The following is a 12,536-nucleotide window of genomic DNA, read 5'->3' as shown; positions in this document are numbered from 1 at the left end:
TGATCTTAGCTAACGTTTATCTACCACTTACTATGTTTCAGGCACTGTTCCAAGCACCTTGCTTCTATTAACCCATTTAATCCCCAGGGCAACATATGAGGTTATCATTATTCTTCCTTTTTAAGAGATGAGAAAACAGAGACACAGAGACACAATACAGCCTGACCAAAGTTACACAGCTAGAAAATGACAAATCAGGATTCAAAACATCCTATTTGCCCTTGTTTTGGCTCTTAGTCATTGTTGAATTGTACCCTATAAATTCCCAGAGGGCAAGCGTGGTGCCTTAAACTACTTCTGTATCCCTTTCACAAATGATAGGATTATGCTTGAAACACATAATAAGTTCAAATACCTGGGACCTCTTGGCTTTCACAGTCACACTCATTCTCAACCCTGGGTCACCCTCAGTTCCTATTTAGAGGACAAAGAATACTGCAAGAGTTGCTTCCACATGGAAGCAACCCAAGTGTCCATCGAAAGATGAATCGATGGGCCACCTGGGTGGCTCAGTCGTTAAGCGTCTGCCTTCGGCTCAGGTCATGATCCCAGGGTCCTGGGATTGAGCCCCGCATCGGGCTTCCTGCTCAGCGGGAAGCCTGCTTCTCTCTCTCCCACTCCCCCTGCTCGTGTTCCCTCTCTCGCTATGTCTTTCTCTGTCAAATAAATAAAACCTTTAAAAAAAAAATCTTAAAAAAATTTCTTTTAAAGAAAGATGAATGGCTAGAGAAGTTGTGGTATATATATATATACACATATATACACAATGGAATATTATTCAGCCATAAAAAAGAATGACATCTTGCCATTTGCAACAACACAGATGGACCTAGAGGGCTTAATGCTAAGTGAGATAAGTGAGACAGAAAAAGACAAATACCATATGATTTCACTTATATATAGAATCTAAAACAAACAAACAAACAGCAGAAATAGACCATAAACACAGAGAACAAACTGATGGTTGGCAAGGGGGGCGGGCAAGGCGGGGATGGGCAAAGTGGATAAAGGGGAGGAAGAGATACAGGCTTCCAGTTATGGAATGAATACATTACAGGGATGAAAGGCACAGCATAGGAAATAAGGTCAATGGTGTGGTCATAGTGTTGTATGGGGACAGATGGCAGTTACACTCATGGTGAGCACAGGTTAGACTTGTCCAGTCACTATGCTATACATCTGAAACTAATGTAACACTCTGCGTCAACTATGCTCCAATTGAAAAAAATGCATATACTGCAAGAGGCAGTGACTGAAGATGCTGACAAAGCCTGTGACCTGACTGTACACCCCTGTGTTCTTCAAAGGTCAAGCTGACCAAGGTTAAGTCCTCTGCCTTTGTTTCCAGAACCTGTTTCCTCCCGCCTTCTCCAAGACCATGGTCCCTCAATGATCCCCGCTCCCCCTCACAGTCTCAATCTTTGCTTTTCCTTTCCTACTTCTGTATCTTCTCCCTTTATATCTCCTGCCCCGCTCTCTCTCCATATGGCTTAAGATCCTCATTCCGTTCTATGTTATCCTGGTTCTGGCTACAACTACAGTCTCTTCTTCTCTATGGGCCGGACTTCTGCAATCTTTCTGCAACACTCTTTTAGGGATCTCATCTACTCAACATAATCTGTACATGGGTGATTTCCAGATTTTGATCACCAGCCCTAATTGTTCTCCTGAGTCTCACAACTGCCGTCACCATTTCAAAATTAACGCAAGTAAAACCATTCATCTCTTTACTTCCCAAACTGATTCCTTCTCCTGGCTTTCTTAATTCTGTTATTAGAGCCATCATTTTTCCAGCCATCTGGCAATGAATCTCAGTCATCTTTGCCCCATCATCCTTTGCTGTCCTTGCCCAACCAGTGACCAGCCTTACTAATTCTTCTTTCTTCTGAGTTTCCACTTGCAACAGTATCACCGGCATCCAGGTCCTACTGCAACAGTCTCCACTTGTAGACCAGTCCTCAGACTACCAGGCACATCTCTGCTTCCATTATGCCATTTCCCTCCTTCAAACCTACCAGACTTATAGGACACCATCCAAACTTCTGCCACTCCACTGCCATTCAAGGTCTTCTACAACTTTACACTTCTCAGACATTCTCTTCTACTCTTCCCTGCAAGAACATCTACTCTGGTGACTGTTTTTTGTTTTGATTTTCTAGGCTTTTTTTCTTAAGGTAGAACATAATAAAATATATAGATCTCAAGTGCACAGATTGGTTATTTTGTGTGTGTGTGTGTGTGTGTGTGTGTGTGTATACACCTGTGTAACCACCACCCAGATTAAGTTATAGAAGATTGATTCTAGCAGCCAGACAGCTCTCTTGAGCTCTCTCGGCAATAACCACCACCATGACCACTAACCTAGCAAAGGCTAGTCTGCCATCTATCTCTATCTCATTGATCTAGATTAGTTTGACCAGTTCCTGAACTTCATATAAGTAGAATATAAAGTACTCTTCAGGGTTTGGCTTCTTTCACTCAACATCTTTTCTCTGAAATTTATCTTTGTTGTGTCTGTACCAGTAGTTCATTCTTTTTATTGCTGGCCAGTATTCCATGTATGAATCCAGCACAGTTTATCCATCTTACCTTGATAGACAGTGAGGTTGTTTATTGTTTTAGGTTATTGTGGACAAAAGCTGCTAACAGCTGACAAAAGCTTTTGCACATGTCTTCTGGTGGCCATATGTGTTCATTTCTCTTCAGGTAGAAACAGGAATGGAATACTGGGGTTAAAAGAGGGCATGTGTTTGTCTCACTTTGATAATACCTCCAGAAATGTAAGAGGGTTCTAATTGCTCTGTATCTTCACCAAACTTAGAAATGACAGTCTTCTTTATTTCATCCTTTCTAGTGGGTATGTATAGAGGTACTACAGTTTTTTAAAAAATAATTTACTGAGGTGAAACTTATATAACATAAAATTAACCATTTTAGAGTGAACAACTCGTGGGAATTAGTATATTCACAATGCAGCGCAATTACCACGTCTATTTAGTTCCAAAACATTTCCACCACTCCAGAGTAAAACCCTTTACCCACTAATTAGTTTCTCTTCATTACTCTTCCTGTCCATTCCCCACCCCTGCCCTGAGCTTCTGGCAACCATCAGTCTGTGTTCTGTCTCTCTCGATCTATTCTGGATATTCATACAAATGGAATTTTACAATAAGTAATCTTTTGGGTCTGACTTCTTTCACTTAGCATGTTTTTGTTTTTAAAGATTTAATTTATTTATTTGAGAGAGAGAGAGAGAGAGAGTTCATGAGTGGGGGGGCGGGCAGAGGGGGAGGGAAAGGGACAAGCTGACTCCACTCTGAGCGCTGAGCCCGATGAGGGGCTCCATCTCAGGACCCTGAGATCATGACCTGAGCCAAAACGAAGAATGGGACACTTAACAGACTGAGCCACCCAGGTGCCCCTTAGCATAACATTTTTGAAGTTTATCCACAAGGAAGCATGTAAAATATCAGTACTTCACTCCTTTCTATGGATGAATAATGTTTCATTATATGTGTCATAATTTGTTTATTCATTTATCCATGGATGGACATTTGGGGACTTTCCATTTTGGAGCTATCGTGAATAGTGTGTGCACATGTGCTTATTTTAGTTCCTGTTTTCAATTCTTTTTTTTTAAGATTTTATTTATTTATTTGACAGAGAGAGAGAGAGAGAGAGTGCTCAAGAAGGGAGCAGCAGGCAGAGGGAGAGGGAGAAGCAGACTCCCCGTGGAGCAGGGAGCCTGATGCAGGACTCTATCCCAGGACGCTGGGATCATGACCTGAGCCAAAGGCAGATGCTTAACCAACTGAGCCACCCAGGTGCCCCTCCTGTTTTCAGTTCTTATGAGTATACACCTAGGAGTGGAATTGCAGGGAATGCCAAACTTTTTCCATAGTGGCTGAGCCATTTTGCATTCTCACCAACAATGTAAGGATCCAATTTCTCCATATCCTAGCCAACACTTATTTTCCTTTTTAAATTAAAAAATTTTTTTATTACAGTATTACAGCCATCCTAGTGGGTGTGAGAGGTGTTTTCATTGTGGGTTTTGGTTGGCATTTCTCTAATGACTAAAGAGGTTGAGCAGTTTTTCATGTTTGCTGGCTTACTGGAGTTTTAATTTGCTTTTCTCTGACGGTATTGAGCACCTTTTCATATGTTTATTGACCATTTAGATATCCTCCTTTGTGAAATGCCAGTTTAAGTCTTTGGCCACTTTTTTCTATTGGGTCACTTGCATTTTCTTATTGATTTGTGGGAGTTCTTTGGATATTTTCCATACAAGTCAGATATATCTCAAATGTTTTTTCTCCTTTTTACGTTCTTAATGGTGTCTTTTGATAAAAAGTAGTTCTTAAGAACTGAAAACAGGAGGGGCACCTGGGTGGCTCAGTTGGTTAAGCGTCTGCCTTTGGCTCAGGTCATGGTCCCAGCCTCCTGGGATAGAGTCCCGCATCAGGCTCCATCTTCTCTTTCATGTTTTCTTTGTTCTGAGAAATCTTTGCTTATCCCAAGGTCATGCAGCTATTAGCCTATATTTTTTCTTTTAGAAGCTTCATTGTTTTAGCTTTCTTATTCAGATTTCAAATAATTTGGAATTGATTTTTGTATGTATAAGATAGAGGTCTAGGTTCTTCCCCCCACCCACACATGGATATCTAATTGACCCAGTATCACTCAGTAAAAAGGCTGGTCGCTGCTATTTTCATTGACTTCTAAATATACTTTCATTTTTTTTGTTTTAAATCTCCTGAACTCTCTTTCATTTTCATCTAAGTTCTATCCATCCATTTAAACCAGCTTAAGGGCGCCTGGGTGGCTCAGTTGGTTAAGTGACTGCCTTTGGCTCAGGTCATGATCCTGGAGTTCCAGGATCAAGACCCGCATCGGGCTCCCTGCTCAGCAGGGAGACTGCTTCTCCCTCTGACCCTCCCTCCTCTCATGTGCTCTCTCTCTCTCAAATAAATAAATAAAATCTGTAAAAATAAAAATAAAAAAACAGCTTAAAATCTTCTTCTGAGGAAACTGTCTTGCAAAAAGTAAAAATAAACTTTTTAGATTTAGAAGGGAGTTAGAGACCACCTTGTCCAACTTTCCTTACTTTAAAGATAAGAGAACTTTCCAGTCAGTGAGAAAGGCTGTTATCTAACTGCTAATTAATGGCAGATGTAGAGCTAGGGCACAAGTCTCTTGGCCTCCAACATAATACTCCTTTCAGCATACCACACAGCCTCTTAAGCAATGTACCTTGCCCATCATACCAACCCAGTCTCAGTTTTCTTCCTCTTGCAGTGCTAGATCAGACACCTAGCCCAGATGATGAAGGAACAATAAAAGTGACCTTTAGCCCTAACGGTTCTGAAAGAAACTGAACTGGACTCAAAGTTGGGGGAAAGAGATTATTAGGATTCCCTTCTCTTGGTCATCCAGGAGGATTAAGGCCTGAAAATATCAGCTGTGGCCTGTACCTACAACTAGAAATGAATCTAAATTAAGGGGAGAGTGGTAGAAGAGGAAAGGAAAACTGGCTTTGGAGTGGTTCGAACAGGGATGAAGGAAGAGAAGTCATTCAGGAGGAACTGTTAACAGCAACATTATAGGCAAGGGTCCTCAAGAAAAATGTTAAGAGGAGGGTCAAATAGCAAGTAGTGTTAAAAACTTGTCTCTGACTTGAAAAAGAAGAACAAAGTTGGGGGACTTATGCTTTACAATAGCAATGATTACTACAAAGATACAGTCTCCAAAGCAGGTGGTGCTGATGGAGGATAAAAGCAGAAAAATGTTCACCTGTAGCCCTGAAGGCTGACTTACAGCTTGTGCGGTTTCGATGAGGATCGACTATGTGCTGGCTGCTGCATTCCTGGAGAGTCTCGTGACTGCCTGTACATCTCAGCAGTAGTTAATACCAAACTGGACAATAAACACCAGAGCAATCCTGTGAAAGTAGTTTTGCGAGTGGAAATTCAAAGCGGACATTTATGATTTAGCACTCCCTGCACGACCCCAGCCCCGAGCACCCAGCATGTCGACGGCCAGCCTCACACAGTCACACAGCAGACGTGCAGCAATCTGCTCACGGGTCCCGTCCGTCGCGCTACCTGAATAGACTTAAGTTGCACCATACGACGTCTCAGGAACTCTTTCCTGGCTGTCGCAGTCCACCGTCCCATAACAGCACTGGCATAAAGACAGACACGCAGACCAATGGAATGGACCAGAAACAAACCCTCAGATATATGGCCAAATGATTTTCAACAAGGGTGACCGGCCCCTTCAATGAGGAAAAGGTCAGGCTTTTCAACAAATGGTCCTGGGAAAACTAGGTATTTATATGCAGAAGGGTGAAGTTGAACACTTATTTACACTATACACAAAAATTAACTCAAAATGGATTAAATATCTAAACACAAGAGCTAAACCTATAAACCTCTTTAGAAGAAAATGTAGAGGGAAATCTTCATGACATTGGATTTGGCAAGGATTTCTTGCGTATGACACCAAGAGCACAGTGACAACAACAAAACAGATATAACTGGACTTCATAAAAAAAAAAAAACTTTGTGCCTCAAAGGACACTATGAAGAGAGTGAAAACGCAACCCACAGAATGGAATAAAGTATTTGCAAATCATATATCTCATAAAAGATTAATACTCAGACTATATTTAAAAAAATCCTACAACTCAACAACAAAAAACAAACAACCTAATTAAAAAATGCATGGGGGGTGGTGCATGTGGGTGGCTCAGTCAGTTAAGCGTCTGTCTTTAGCTCAGGTCATGATCTCAGGGTCCTGGGATCGAGCCCCGCATCGGGCTCTCTGCTCAGCGAGGAGTCTGCTTCTCCCTCTCCCTCTGCCCCTCTCTCTGCTCATGCTCTCTCTCTCTCCCTCTCTCTCTCAAATAAATAAAATCTTTAAAAAAAAAGATTCTCACTGCCTTTCCCTGTGCCCCCCAACCACGCTCTCTCTCTAAAATAAATAAATCCTTAAAAAAAATGTACAGAGGACTTGAATAGACATTTCTGCAAAGGAGACATACAGATGGCCAATAACCACATGAAAAGGTGCTCCACATCATTAATCATTAGGGAAATGCAAATCAAAACCACAATGAGATCAACTTCACACTCACCAGAGTGATTAATATAAAACAAAACAAAACAGAAAATAACAAGTGTTGGCAAGAATGTGGAAAAATTGGAACCCTTGTGCTGCGTATGGCAGTCCCTCAAACAATTAGACATAAAATTTATGTCCAATTGCTACCACAAGATTCAGCAATTCTACTTTTAGAATTATACCCAGAGTAATTGAAAGCAGGGACTCAAACAAATATTTGTACACCCATGGTCACAGAAGTATTATTCACAATAGCCAAAATGTGGAAGCAACTCAAATGTCCATGGATAGATGATGAATGGATAAACAAGATGTGCTATATCCTTACAATGGAATATTATTCAGCCTTAAAATGTAAGGAAATTCTGGGGGCACCTGGGTGGCTCAGTCAGTTAAGCATCTGCCTTTGGCTCAGGTCATGAAGATCCTGGGATCGAGTCCCGCCTCAGGCTCCCTGCTCATTGGGGAGTCTGCTTCTCCCTCTGCCCCTCCCCCCTGCTCATGCTCTCTCTCTCAAATAAATAAATAAATAAATAAAATCTTTTTTAAAAAAGGACAAATGCTGTATGATTCCACTTATATGAGGTACCTCTAGTCAAATATATAGGAACAAAAAGTAGAATAATGATTACTGGGGGCTAGAGGGAGGGAGCAATGAGAAATTATCCAAATGGGTACAGAGTTTCAGTTTGGGATGATGAAAAAGTTATGCAGGTGGACAGTGGTGATGGATGTCCAACAATGTGAATGTACTTAACACCACCAAATTGTACATTTAAGATGGTAAATTTTATATTATGTATATTTTACCACAATTTTTTTAAAAAAGGAAAAAAAGGAAACAATACATTTACTGTGCTCCCTACTATATGCCAGAAATTATATTGATGACCAATGTAACTCCCTGCCTTCAGGGACCTTTAAAGTCTTCTGGGGGTGGCAGACAAGTAAACAGGTAAAGTACAGTATGATAAATCTAATAAAGTAAAATGGGCTTTTATAGACATGCACAAGCAGGACACCTAATCTAGTTCAGAGAGATAAAGGAACTGACATCTCAGTTAAAGCCTGAAGGATGGCTGGTGGAGTGGGGGATGGCGGGAAAATGGACAGAGCTTTGCAGGAAGAAGAAACAGCATATACAAGAGACTACAGACAAGGGAGATCAAGTCATTTGGGTACTGCAAACAATTCAATGTAAGCAGACTTCAGAAAATTAACAGATAAGCAGGTGCCACATCAGGAAGGCAAAGACGTTATCATGGGAAGGAGTTCTGATTTTATCCTGAAGGCAATAAGGAGATACTGAAGGTTTTTAAATAGGGAATGACTTGATAAAAGTTTCATTTCAGAAAGATTATTCCAGCTACAGTATACAGAATGAGGTGGGCAGTGGGGAGATGGGGGTGGGGGAGGAGCAAGATCAGAGTGAAGAAGACCAGGTAGAAGACTGTGGTAGCAATTCAGGTGAGAGATTATGACAGCCTGAACCAGGCAGCAACAAGTAGGGAGGATATACTGAACAGTCCTATTGACTAATTGAAGTGGGAAGTAAAGTCGAAGGAAAACCAAGAAAGAGGTCCAGATTTTTGTCATGGGCAAACGGATGGAAGGTAGTAAAATTCACTGAGAGAATAAGATGTGATGCACAGCTTGGGGGTTAAGATGACTTCACTTTTAAATATGTTGAGTCTGAGTTGCTTTGGTACATCCAAATGGACCCACTAAATAGGCAGTAGATACATGGTTCTGAAGTTCAAGGGAAAAGACTTAACCACAAGAACTAAAAGAAGAGAAGTTTGGTGGAGAACCACAGCTAGCCCCTGAGAACCGGCAGCCAGCTCTCTGCATGTTGATATATAGCTCATTTGGAATCAGCCAGAGGAGCAGCTCTGCGCTGGGAGGAAGGTGGGCGGCTCTTATCACCAAAGAGAAAAATGCAGCCAGATGGATGGAGTTTACACTGTCCCCACTTGCTAGGCCCCTCCTTCCTCAAGTGACAACTAGATGCTAGGCTGCCAATTTTCTTTGTCACTTACAGATTTCATTTTGGGAAATCATATAACAGTTCTAGAAATTGAAATAAAAACAGTTTTGTCAAACCTTAATTTTACTCATTTGAAACGTAAAAAAATTGCAGTCCTAACCCTCTCTTGATAACATCAAAATCTCTCCCTCCTATAGGATTTTATGGCCCATCCTCACCCTGGCAACTATCAGCATCCATGCTAACTGAGAGCTGCCCTGTGCATTCTTCTGGCTTTCAACCTCATGAGGCCACTGTGAGGTTTGTTCTTCTTGGCCTCACACCCATCAAACTTTCCCAAAGCTGATCTATTTTTGCCTCGGAATCTTAATAACTGGTCTCTTCCTAATCCCTTTGAGACAGTCACTCTTCAATGACTTACATCTATGTCTTCCCACAGATACCTTTTGAAGGGTCTGTTTATGGAATATTTTGAAAGAGGCCTAATATGGATATAAACATAAGATTGACCATGATAAATAAGTAACTCTACCACGAGGGGCTTGTGAAGCACTTAACACTTTGAGTACATGAAGGTTTCGATATAAAAGGGAATTTAAATGAAGTCAAAACCAATGATTATAATGATTGTAAACAGATCCAAAAGTTTCCCTGAGCAGCCAAAATGAAGACAGAATCCCATGTTGTCTATATATCCATACAACCATAAAGCCTACTCTTCTATCTCAAGAGGCCCTTACACTTCCATCTCCCTGGCCCTGCAGACACTACAAGTCAAAATTGTTCTCTATTTTATCACTTAACCCCTAGCACCAATTTTCTTTTTTTCAAATTTAACTGGCTTTCCATGTTCCTTTATTTCTTCCACAAGGCACAGGAGCCTTTCTCCTTTATATCCCATACCCTAAACCCTGTAGACTCTGGTTGTTGCCCCCATATCTTTGTCATTCTCTTCACTAGTCTCCTGATTCAAGTTACAGTGCAAACAATTTTTTCTTGTTCACTGCATTGTAATTGAAATTTGTGACTGTGGTTCTCTACTTCTTTTGCCTCAATTCCAACATGTACCTTAGATTTTAACCCCAATTTCCTATGCCTTCCTTTCAGTCATATTGAGACTCGCCTCTCCACCTATTTGGTCCTTCCTCCCCTCCCCAGTGGTCTAAAGAGGGAGCAGATATTGTCTTATTTTCCACTAGATTGTCTGTGTTTTCCAAGGAATGAAACTATTGACACATGTTAAACATCTAGAAAAGAAATGTCACTGAATAAGCGTTCCTATGTCTAAGGAAGACCAAAACATTTGGGAAGTTGCATTTTGCTCCAGGTATCTTAGGCTTCTGGTACAACTCCAGAGCCCAGATAAGAAACACAATGTACACATTCTCCCATCATGGTGGGCACAGGAAAAATCCTTTCATATGAAGGAACATGGTTGGGGGTGGAGGGAGAAAGTAGCTGTACATACAAAAAGATCATTATTTTTTAAATTATGTTACTGTTATATAACTGAGGAAAAGAAATCAACACATCTCATAGTTCGTGTTGTTCTTTTCCTTTCCAACTGGACAGAGTCAATCAGTTTAAGTCCACTGAATATATGATTTGGGTTAGAGATTCACTGCTTCTGACCAAAAATCCAGTGGTTTTAAGCTTTGCCTCTACTGTATAATGACTATCAGACCTACTAAAATGACAAAGAAAGTACAGGGGTTAATACAGTGTCTAACAAGTAGAAAGGACACAGTAAATATTAGTTAATACCAGCTGTATCATCAGTTTAATTTTTTCCATCTCATTCAATCTTCTAAAATAAATAAAAATCCAAAACAATGTCTGAAAATCATTGCATAGATCTTGCTGAACAAAGATGAAATCATTGTGGAAATAAATTTTCGGTGGGCCATCAGTGACATGAAATACTAAGTATAAATGTTCATTTTTCAGTTGATACAAAAAAATCCAAATGTGGATATAAAAGGTAGCTGAGGAGTATCAATATATCATGTGTACAAAAGACAAATGTAGACCAATGTAGGCAAGATGCTCTCTACTACGTTATAGACTATATACAGCCAGAGGCATGCCTGCCAGCTTCAACTGGGGAATGAAAATGACTGACCCTCAACAGAGAAAGAGATGGTGGAAAAGCTTGCTGGCCTTATAACATCTTTCACAACCGAGGATGAAGGTACGGACTTATGATAACATCAGCATCACAGGGTTGTGTTACCTTTTTTTTTTAAGATTTTATTTATTTATTTGACAGAGAGAGATATAGCGAGAGAGGGAGTACAAGCAGGGGGAGTGGGAGAGGGAGAAGCAGGCCTCCCGCCAAGCAGGGAGCCCGATGCGGGGCTCAATCCCAGGACCCTGGGACCACAACCCGAGCCGAAGGCAGACGCTTAACGACTGAGCCACCCAGGCACCCCAGGTTGTATTACTTTTGTCTGCATATACTTTTTTCATATCATGAAGAATTTAGAAGTTAAGGCACAATATTTCACAGCTGGCCTTATATTTGCCATCTTCAAAAACATGGCATTTGATTATAATAAGAGTTATGAGGTTTCTACTCTCCATGATTGGTAAGACTCTAGCCCATATGCTTCCATAAAGCTTGACAATTTCCAATCATAATAGTTTTGGACAGCTGACATTACCTTTGCTCTAGAGTTTTTTTTTTTTTAATTATGACATCAGATCAAGACCTCTACCACACCGCTCAAAAGAGAAACAATCCTAGACCAAGACTGAGAAGCTGAGATTATAGCTCAGATATTGTCACTGACCAGCTGTATGGCCCCTAATAATTCACCTACCCAAGCCTTGGTCTTACTTACATAAGGAGGGAGGTGAGTGAAATCGTTTATAGAGCCAGCTCTGCAGTTTGCCAGTTAATGGACTTGGGGCAAATTACATAATCTTAAGGAGCCTCCACTTCCTCATTTAAGGGTTAAATGAGATAATGCCTGTGAAGTAGGTCTCAATAAGTAAATAATGATAATCATAATACTACCGATAATAATAGCATATAATAACATGGGACATTTACTAGATGTGCTAGACATAGTACTAAAAACTTTTATATAATCTTTTTGATCCTTCCAACAACTCTGTGAGGTAGGTATTATCATTATTCCACATTACTGATGAGAAAACTGAAGCAGAGAGGTTAAGTAACTTGCCTGAGATCAGATTGAGATTCAAACCCAAGCTGTTTGGCTCTAGGGTCTGTCTTAACCATTTCACTTATACTACTTATCAGCACTCTTTCCCCTTCTCTGCACCCCCTCAAAGATCCCTTTTAGCTCTATGATTCCATAAACATAAATTAATTAGCTGCCCTGGACTCTGACAGGCTGAGCAAAGTTGGCTTCTCTGAGAGGATTACTGAAGTTCTAAACATATAAGTTTAAATCAG

Source organism: Eumetopias jubatus, unplaced genomic scaffold (genome assembly GCF_037043125.1).
Source record: "Eumetopias jubatus isolate StellerSeaLion01/CBP00866 unplaced genomic scaffold, mEumJub1_p1.0 scaffold_8, whole genome shotgun sequence".
NCBI classification, from domain to species: domain Eukaryota; kingdom Metazoa; phylum Chordata; class Mammalia; order Carnivora; family Otariidae; genus Eumetopias; species Eumetopias jubatus.
The sequence above is the reverse complement of the archived record's forward strand: the minus strand, read 5'-3'. Positions refer to the sequence as shown.